The sequence below is a fragment of the Leopardus geoffroyi genome, chromosome D4 (assembly GCF_018350155.1).
Source record: "Leopardus geoffroyi isolate Oge1 chromosome D4, O.geoffroyi_Oge1_pat1.0, whole genome shotgun sequence".
NCBI lineage: Eukaryota > Metazoa > Chordata > Mammalia > Carnivora > Felidae > Leopardus > Leopardus geoffroyi.
The window spans coordinates 39,192,293-39,202,925 of NC_059342.1; the positions used below are offsets into that span (position 1 = coordinate 39,192,293).

General features: G+C 39.9%; 1 pseudogene; it reads left to right on the forward strand.

Moving 5' to 3' along the window:
- Positions 1 to 831: 831 nt before the first annotated feature.
- LOC123593926 lies at positions 832 to 949 on the forward strand (annotated as a pseudogene).
- Positions 950 to 10,633: the final 9,684 nt, after the last annotated feature.

Below are 10,633 nucleotides of genomic sequence, written 5' to 3' on the forward strand. Positions count from 1 at the left end.
CTTTTGTTTTACTGAAAAGCTACAGCGCAAACAATGTCACTTTTTCTGGTCTGTCTCCTGGGAGTCAACTTTGTAGGTATTGGTCACAAACTTTAGATTTATGGCATGTTTGTATAATTGCTTTCATTTATGGTTCTCTTGAAATTAGCATTGGAGCCAGCAGGAGGTAGACCCTACCACAAGGGCAGTTGCAACCAAATCCTCTCCAGGCGACAGGTCGGGCTGCTCTCGTCCAGAGTGGTCCCCAGGCTTCTGGCACTCCGCAAAGATCACCGCAGAACTTTTTCAGAAAACCCTTGTCACCCGAGCTCCTGCCAAAAGTGCAGGACCAAGCAGGACGAAGCGTCCACCACAAAGCCTGGGGAGATGGAAGGGGCCCCAAGAGATCAGTCAGAAAACATGGGACCCTCTTTTAAGTGCCAAGGTAGATGACTTAATTCAACGTAAAGCGAGAACAGAAAGTTGCCAGACATCTCGGAAGATCCGTAAAATGCTAGTCAACAAATCTTTATTGAACACCTACACTGAACCCCAAGCTCTCTTCAAGCCTGACCCTCTATCCAACCCTCCACTTCCTGCTGATATAATTTAAATAGCGGGACATTCTCAACAGGTGGCCCATAGTCACATCTCCCAGAAATGTTTGTTTTGGTTTCTAGAGTGTTTCTGAAAAGAAAAAAAAAAGAGAAAAGAAAGGAAGAAAGAAAGAAAGAAAGAAAGAAAGAAAGAAAGAAAGAAAGAAAGAAAGAATTCGATTCCAAAATTTTGAAGGGGGGAGATGTCAAATAAAATTTATGCATTTCTGGTTTTTCTTAGAAAATCAGGGGATCTGTCTATGGCCATACCACCCTGAATGCGCCCGATCTCGTCTGATCTTGGAAGCTAAGCAGGGTCGGGCCTGGTTAGTACTTGGATGGGAGAAAATCAGGGGATCTGGTGACCCTGGGCCCACCGTTCTGTACGACAACAATTGACATCTGCTGGGTGGCATCCGTCCCTTCACACGGGACAGAAATAAGTTTACTCTGGAACCAAACCCACCCCATCTTCTACTCTGCAGGCATTTGAGAAGACAGCCTCTGGGATTTCACACAAAGCCATTTATAAAATACCAAGGACCCAGTGATGGTTCAATTTGTATCTGAAGTTCTAAGGAAGGAGTTTATTGTCGTGTCAGTTTAAGTGATGAATCAGTCCCTGATAAAAGGGGTTCTGATTCTGAACAGCACAATAGTAGTGTTGTACCTCTAATATATATACGGGTTTACCTTTGTCCCCATTCCATGAACAGGGACACAGATTAATATAGTGGAGAAAGAATGTGCCTTGGGGTCAGCCAAAGTGGATTAGAATGCTGGCACTCCCTCTCTTAACAGTATAACTGGAGAACTCTCTCTGAGTCTCTGCTTTCTCTTTTATACAATGGAGATCATTACGTCGGCCTCACAGGGACGTTGGGAGGTTTAAATTAATACTTTTGTGCTTTGCTCATACTGCTGCTTTAGCCTGGAAATTTCTCAGCAGTCCACCCTTTGTCAGGCTGACAAACTCCTCTTATGGATCAAGACCCAGAGAAAAATGCCATTTATTCTCCCAGGTTTTCCAACCCTCACTGCCCTCATGTCCTACCACTGCCCCAGGGAAAAATGAACACTTAGCCTTCTGGGTTTCTATACTTCTCTCTGTAACAACATGTTGCAATATATGTATTTTTTGCTCGTGTATCTTTTCTACCACAGGAAGCATTCAATGTATGACACCTACAAGTGTTTATGGTAAATACATCATAAACCTGCCTTGATTTTTTCTTACTATTTGGTTCACACTCAACAACAATAATAATAATAATAAATTTTATTAGCTCAATTACCTTGAATAGAGGCATACACAATTGTACTTATCCAAACTATCTATTAAAAATACCCAAAACGAGATTATATAGAAGGAATTTTCTACCAAGGCAGTTTTATTAAGATAGAAAAAATAGTCCCGGTAACAAATGCCATGGGTGTGTTTAATTTCCATGCTCCCCGAAGAGGCTGATCTGGACAGTCAGAGGCAAACATGATAAACTTTTTCTCTCAGGATTTGTATATAATTTAGACCCAAATTATTTTTGGATTGTAGATTTTCATCAAGGTCTAGATTGTAAGCTCCCTGAGGGCAAGGCAGTTTATCTACTTTGTTAATTAATATGTTATCAATCCTTGGAGTCACATCTGCCAAATTAGAAATATTCAACAAATATTTTTCTAAGTCAACAGGTGAATATGTCTGGGACGCACTTTAAGCACTTGGTAGGAAGTAACAACACTCTGCATGCCAACGTGAGAGTCTTTTGTGGTCCACTGAACTATTTATTTCATAATTCCCTTATGAGGTTGGTATCATCATCACCATCATTGGACTCCAAGGCCTTTAAAAAAATTTTTTTTAATGTTTATTTAGTTTTGAGACAGAGAAAGAGAGAAACAGAGAGGCAGAGAGACAGAGACACCCAGAATCTGAAGCAGGCTCCAAGCTGTCCGCGAAGAGCCCAATGTGGGGCTTGAACTCATGAACGGTGAGATCATGACCTGGACCAAAGTCGGACACTTAACGGACTGAGCCACCCAGGTGCCCCTGACTCCAAAGTTTTTGCTGTCTCCACTCCACCACCCATGCCTATTCTTGTAACCTAAAAAGAAAAAAGAAAAAAAAAAAAAAAAGACAAACATGCGTAAATACATTCTTCAGATACTGAAGGCGAAGGAGGGTCAGGGGTATTTTTTCTCTCCTGTGGATGTTCCCTCACATGGGGCGGTCATCAGTGGGCATGGGTTACTTGCACAAATGGAAGGGCTGCTGTAATTTTCCTGGCTAATAGGACAAGCACTTTTCTGCTAGTCCTGATCTGCCTCCCTAACAAGTTGAACATAATTCCATCTTCACACTTAGAGTGTTTAAGTTATGTCTAAACTTACAAACTTAATTTTCATTGATCTTAAATGCCCCTCAGTCATTTTTGAAAGGGAGTGTCCTAGTTTGCCTACAAAAGTCCTGGTTTTCGTTTCTAGTCCTGGTGTTACCGTTACTATGGTTTCCCTTCATTCAAAGTCCACGGGGATGTCGGTAGGAGGACTGGAGACCAATGAGATGGGACAGCACTTGGGCCCCTGAACATTGGGCCCATTGCTTCTTTGTAGAGTATTATTTGCAACTGCTGTAGTAACAAAAAGAAAAATGATCACTATGTCAACAATTTTATTTTAGTATAAACAGAATCTTCTGGTGCAGAAAATAATGTGTGTGAGTCCGGGGGAAATTGATCCATTGGCCGCGCGACTGAATTCTATCTTCAAATCCCCCTCCTCTCAAACCCCCTTTCTTATTAGCATCTTAAAACTGGATAATTCAGACAAGGCAGAGGGTGATCACTTCAGTGTGTTTGCTGGACCCAGGCCTCGGCCTTAGCTGGTTCAGAGCAATATTTTCTTTGCCCTAATTATGGATGAATTAGATCTCATGTTTCTTTCTTGTATTATAGTTGCAAGCTGATAGTCTACACAAGGACCAGGTAACCAGGAAACAGTTTCACTCTTGATGACTGTTGCACTTTTTTGTGTTTTTCTGGTTAGGAATAATGAAGATTCTTTGCAAGTTTTATTGACCTTTTCCTGCCTTTTGAGTCCACAAACAGGAATCAGTTTGAACTAAATTGCAGACACATTACATTCTTGGCTATTTATTCCCCTGCACGGCATCTGCATTATAACATGGGTGTGAAAATACGACTTCCTGCTGTCTCTCACTGGATCAGGTTATTTCTTCTGAGATAAACATGGGTATGCTCTGCCTTCATATACTTTTAAGTTGTACCTAAACTATTCGAAGTCATTTTGAATGAGTCGAATGCATAATCTGTATATGTAAAGAATGCAAAAAAAAAAAAAAAATTCTTAGTGCTGCTATCATCTAAGGCTGCATAAAAGATCTCCTCCAAATCTTGGTGGCATAAGCACCAACCATTTCAGTAATCAATTCTGCCTATCAATAATGCAGGGCACTGCAGGGATGGTTTGTCTCTGAGCCACAATGTCTGAGGCCTCAACTGGGGGTGATTTAAACACCTAAGGACCGTTACACTGGAGCTGGAGGTCTCGCTTCCAAGATGGCTCCTTCACCTTCCTGTCTGTCACATTGGTGAGTTGTGGTTGCGTGGCTGAGCTCAGCTTGGACTGTAGGTTCCAGTGCCCACAGATACCTTCTCCAGCATGGTGGCTCAGGGAACCCTTCTTCCATGGCATCCCAGTGTTCCAGCATAAAAGGTAGAAGCTGTAAACTAGGTGGTCTTTGTTTGGGTTTCCCTCAGACGTTGTCTAGTGTCCCTTTGGCCATCTTCTATTGGCGGAAGCAGTCACATGTCTACCAGCAAGATAGATTGCACTTGTCATTAAGAGGAGAATTAAAGAGCTGACGGTCATGTTTTAAAAACACCACACCCATGTATATTATAGAATTGTTTTAACTTTTTATTTTTATGAACAAGGGTACTGCGAGGAAGAAAGTTTCATTTCAATTTTTCTAAATTACAACGAGCATTTTGGTAAAAATTCCTACATGTAACTCTACTGTAGCTAATAGTCTGATGCAGCATATTACCACATTCAGATAGATGTATAAGAGTTATTTTAAATTAGGTTCTCTTAGACGGCACACTAGAAGAGTCGTATGGATTGAAACTAGGCATTTCTTTTTTGAACAAAAATTTTAATGTTTATTTATTTTTGAGGCAGAGAGAGAGAGCATGAGTTGGGGAGAGACAGAGAGAGAAGGAGACACAGAATCTGAAGCAGGCTCCAGGCTCTGAGCTGTCAGGACAAAGCCGGATGTGAGGCTCGAACTCAGGAACCATGAAATCATGACCTGAACTGAAATTGGATGCTTAACCAACTGAGCCACTCAAGGACCCCAAACTAGACTTTCCCTGGGTGGCTTATTGGCAATTTTTTAATAGCCAGCGTAGACATTTAACTATATTTGATTAGAAATTTTTCTAGATTAGTTTAATATGTTTATACTGTAACACATCAATTTCACTTCTAGAAAAAGAAATGGAGACAAAGGATTTAAGATTTAGCTATGAATATTTTCATCATAGTTATTTGTCTTTGTATAATATTTAAAATTTTGAAAAAACTAAATGTATGACAAAAGAATTTAAAAATTTTACAGTATTTCTATGAGATAGTGACATGGGAAAATATTTATAATATGCTTCTTAGTACGTAAAAGATTATAAAAGGGAAAATACGAAATAATCCCAATTGTAAAAAACCTATGTTGATCTATATAAAAATAAAAACTTACACCCAAAACATTGGCAAAGACGATACCTTAGGCCTAGAATTTTGTGTAATTTCCTTTACGATGCTGTCCTTTTGTGTATTTTCAAAAAATTTTTAAATGATTACATTTTGATATATTATTCTTTCATTTTATAAAATGTATAAAAAATAGTACTTTATAAAATATACAAATTGAATAAATAAATCAAATAATCTATAATCTCACCCTGAATAATCACATTTTTAAATTTTTATCATTTTATATTTTGTATTATCTATTTTTTATAAAAATGATACATAGTGCATAAAATTGTTTGTTACTTGAATGTTTTCTGTTTATAGCTGTAAGATGTTATCCAAATAATTTTTTCCTTCCATGCCTCACTGAATTTCTTTAGATAGCCAGTGATCCTTCCTCTAAACCTAGACAGATAAATACATGGTCCTTACGGCTTGCAAAGTAATTTATAACAATGAGACCACAGAAAAGAGACATCAAATTTTTGACTTTGACTTTTAAGTCTCAGAAAGCTATTGTCTAGGCTTAACATTGAAAATGTTAGGGCAATGCTTGCTAGTTGTGCTTACTTTTTCACCCCACCCTCCAGTGTAGATAAAAAACTTATTGGACTATTGGACCACGCATCACCCACAGAATTATTTCCAAAGGAAGACCAATGCAAACCAAAATAGTTGGTAGACCTGAGGCTGTTCTAGAAGATGACAAACAGGAAAGCTAGGTTCCCAAGCTACCAGGGGAGAATAGTCATGCTGAAAGGTGAGACTATGTTTGCATCTGGCTTGGTGAGTCTGTGGCCACTGCCATTGTGTACGAAAGAGACAAATATTTTTGCAGGTGTCTCATAGTGGGTACATGTGACACCAAGAGTCACAGACCTGGTAGGGAATTACAGTGGCAAGGAGGAGACATCGTAGTAGAGAGTTATTTGATGCTTGTAGCCCTGTGACCAGAGAGGAAGGAAGTAGTCCTGCAAGATGCCATCAGGCTGGCATCACCATGCTCAAGGACCATCTAGAATTGTGCCCCACCTCACATGGCTGTGGATCAGGAACAAGCCCAGTAGCACCACACAACTACCAAGACATGTCATGAAGCCACATAGAACCTGGAAGCCCAGATTGAATAGAGGGGAAGAAGAAGGAAAAGAAGGTTCTGAATTGACTGTATTTACCCCAAATGACTAACTTTACCCAAGTCGGACTGTGGCATAAGGCTTAAAATGGGAATTAGTTTCCCAAAAACTAAAATTTTATATTTTACATGCCTTAATACATAGACTGATATGTTCATACCTGCTACACATCTTATTATGAATATATTCCCATGTGAAAACATACAAGGTTAGCAGCAAGGCCTCAGCCACTCTTAGTGTAGTGGCATGCCCAGCTCAACGTGCTTTTAAAAGCATTAACAAGCAATTTAACTCTATACCCAAAGTATCTATTCATATTATAAAATAATACTATACGTGAACATGAAAACATAAAGTACTAGAAGAAATGTTAAATATATAATTGCTAATATCAGAGTAGGAAGGTGGCTCAGTCAGTTGAGAGTCCGACTCTTGACTTCAGTTCAAGTCATGATCCCAGGATCATGGGGTTGAGCCCTGTGTTGGGCTCCGTGCTGGGCATGCAGCCTGCTTAAGATTCTTTCTCTCTCCTGGGGCGCCTGGGTGGCTCAGTTGGTTAAATGTCCAACTTTGGCTCAGGTCATGATCTCGCAGTTCTTGAGTTCTAGCCCTGCATCAGACTCTGCGCCGACAGCTCTGAGCCTGGAGCCTGCTTCTGGTTCTGTGTCTCCCTCTCTCTCTGTCCCTCTCCCACTCTCTCTCTCTCTCTCAACAGCAATAAACATTAATTTAAAAAAAAATTCTTTCTCTCTCTCTGTACACTCTCTCTCTAAAAAGAAAAATACACCATCCATAAGTCTTGAAAGAATAACGTCTGACGACATGAAATTAAAATATTTCTCTATGGAAAAAAATACGCTACAAAAACAGAGCCAAAAAGCAAATGATAATCAGGGGAAAATATTTTCAAATCCTATCAAAATAAAAAGCTAATGTTCTTAAAATATAAAAACACCGCAAGTAAATAAGAAAAAGACCGACAACCCAATAGAAAAAGAAAGGGCATAAACAGACACAGATAAGAATGTACAAATTGTTCTTAAACGTATGAAAAATACACAAACCTATTCATATTTTGTTTAAGCTCTAATAAAATATGTTTCATCTTTCAGATTGATGAAAATTAAAATGTTTGATAACATACTGTGCCAAAGGAAGGGTGAGGAACCAGGCATCATTACATGTTGCAATGCAACTTAGTGCACAGTTTATGGACAGTGTGTGCAATATTTACAAAAATTTAAAATCCATATCTTTTTTGATACGGGAGTTATACAGTACTTCTATGTAATGTATGTGTAATTAATTACATATACAGAAAATAGCCATTGAGGCATTATAATAGAAAAAGAAAGGAAAAGGCCTACATGTTCATCGATAAAGACCTGGTTAAATGCATTTGAAAACATCCATACAATGCAATTATTGAAATGAATAAGGCAACTCCAAATGAAGATGTGGAATAATTCCAGATATGTATCCTTAAGTGAAAAAAGCCAAGTAACACAGTGTGGGTAGCTGCTAATGCATTCCAAAAGCAGAAGGTACGCAACATACATCTGTATGTGCACAGAATATCTCTTGAAGGATACACAAAAAGCTGGTACCTAGTGGTTGTCCACAGAGGATAAATGAGCAGCTTTGGAATTCTAGGGGGGAGACACTTCCTTTTCATCATGTTACTTTTTGGGCCTTTGAATTTTATACCCCAAACCAGGCATTCTCTCTTAACAAACTAAAGAAAAGAAAAAGAAAAAGGAAATGTGAAATGTAAAAAAAGGAAAAGGCACACTATAAACGCAGAGAGGCAATTCTTTGAATGGCACGTAACAAAACAACCCAACACAGTCTGTCACTAAGGTTCTCTTGGTAACGCCCAGAAAATCTCAGCTGTTCCAAAACCCTAGACCGCTTTGTGATTTTCATTACCTCTGCTTGCTGTAGCTTGAATCATGCACCCTTCACCTCTGAAAAAAAGATATATTAGATTTCAGCCCTCAGTACCTTGGAAAGAGACCTAATTTGGAAATGGGGCCTTTATGGAGAGAATCAAGTTAAAATGAGGTCACTGGGGGCACGTGGGTGGCTCAGTCAGTTGCGTGTCATCCAACTCTTGATTTCAGCTCAGGTCATGATCCTAGGGTTGTGGGATCAAGCTCCGCACTGGGCTCCCCACTGAGCGTGGAGCCTGCTTGGGATTTTCTCTCTCTCTCTCTCTCTCTCTCTCTCTCTCTCTCTCTCTCTTTCTCTCTCTCTCTCTTTATCTCTCTCAAAAAAAAAAAAAAGTCATTGATGTGTGCTCTACTCCTATATGACTAGTGTCCTTATACGAAGAGAGATTCAGACACAGAGACACAGAGGGAAGATGCTGTGGAGAAACACAGAGGAGACAGCCATCCACAGGCAACGAAAGAGACTTGGAATAGATCCTTCCTTTTCACCTTTAGAGGAAGTACAGCGTTGTAGACACCTTGACTTTAGACTTCTGGTCTTCAGTCTGTGAGACAACACAATTCTACTGTTCTAAGCCACCCAGCTTGTGGTGCGTTGTTGCACAAACACTAGGAAATGTGCACCTACCCATTCTTCCTGTCCCCACTTCACGGATCCATTCTTTTCCTACCTGTTTCTTCCCAGAGTGGTAGCTCCGTGCCCATAAAATGTAAATCGATTTAGCCTTTCTTACCTTCATGTAATGCCATAGCTTTTTTTTTTTTTTTTTCCCATCGGCAAAATAAAAAGCCCAAGCCTGGCAATTTCCCCCCAAAACAAAGGATTTTTCCTAAGAAAGTGGCAATAGTGCAGATAGGCTGAAGAGACGTCTATCGATTGGTGTCCTTGCAATACACCCAATCATCCTTTTAATGGCTACAGGGGCTTAGCCGCATAATAACATATACCATAATCCATTTAATCATTGTGATTAAACCTATGTTATCTCCCACTTTCTTTCTTTTTTAATTTGAGAGAGACAGAGAGAGAGAGAGAAAGAGAGAGAGAGAGCATGCATGCAAGTGCACATGTATGCATGAGGAAGGGACGGAGGGAAAGAGAGAGAGAGAGGGAGAGAGAGAATCCCAAGAAGGCTCCATGCTAAGCACAGAACCTGACACTGGGCTTGATCCCATGACCCTGGGATCGTGACCTGAGCCAAAATCAAGAGTAGGACACTCAACCGACCGAGCCAGTCAGGCTCCCACTTTCTACGTTTCCTATGGTTGTTTCCCACTCTCCACTACTGGATAGATCCCTTAGAAGTGGACTTTATGAGCCACAAGGCACACATGCTTTATGTTGTATGACATGTATTGTCAAATAGTCTTACAGAAAACAGGGCCATTTTTGACTCTGTTTTAGTTTGGCAGCCGGGAAAAATGTTCACGGTGTCACAGACATGCTCTATCTGTTAATGGTATAGGACAGAGGTTGCCGAACTTTTTCTGCAAAGGGCCAGATAATAAATATTTTAGACTTTGTGCATCATGCAGCGTCTTGCAACTGTGCTTTTGTAGTAACAAAAGCAGCCATACACAATGTGTAAATGAGGGAACACGGTCGGGTTCCAATAAAAACTTGCAGATACTGAATTTGAATATCAACAATGTCGCATGTCACAGAATATTTGGTTAGAAATGTTTTTCGGTCATAAGAAACAAATGTCAACACCATAAATTACACAGGCCCTAGAAAAACAGGCAGTAGGCTGCATCCGGGCCCTACAGGCAGGGGGCCCATGGGCTACAGGGTCCCAATGTCTGGTATAGACTTTAGGGTCTGATAACTCATTTTGCAATACATGAGAAAATTCTGCCTCGAGGAGAAAATTGTACTTTTCCTGCAGGGTCTTGTTGATTAAGATCCACATGATATTAGGATGACCTTGGGCATCACTGACTGTCAGAGCAGCCAATGGGTAAGTTAATGTTACTGTACATTAACCGCTGTCAATATTGGTTCAAATCATAGTGAAACATATTACCTAAAGGATCTAGAGAATATCCATTGGTATGTTTTTGCTCAAAGTTATGATAGTTTAAGCCGGACCATTAGAACTGTGTTTGGAACAAACATGTATTGATTTCTTCTCCGTGACAACCCAGATGTATGTAGCCACGCACTCCTGACTCCACAGAATTGCTCTGGAAGAATTCT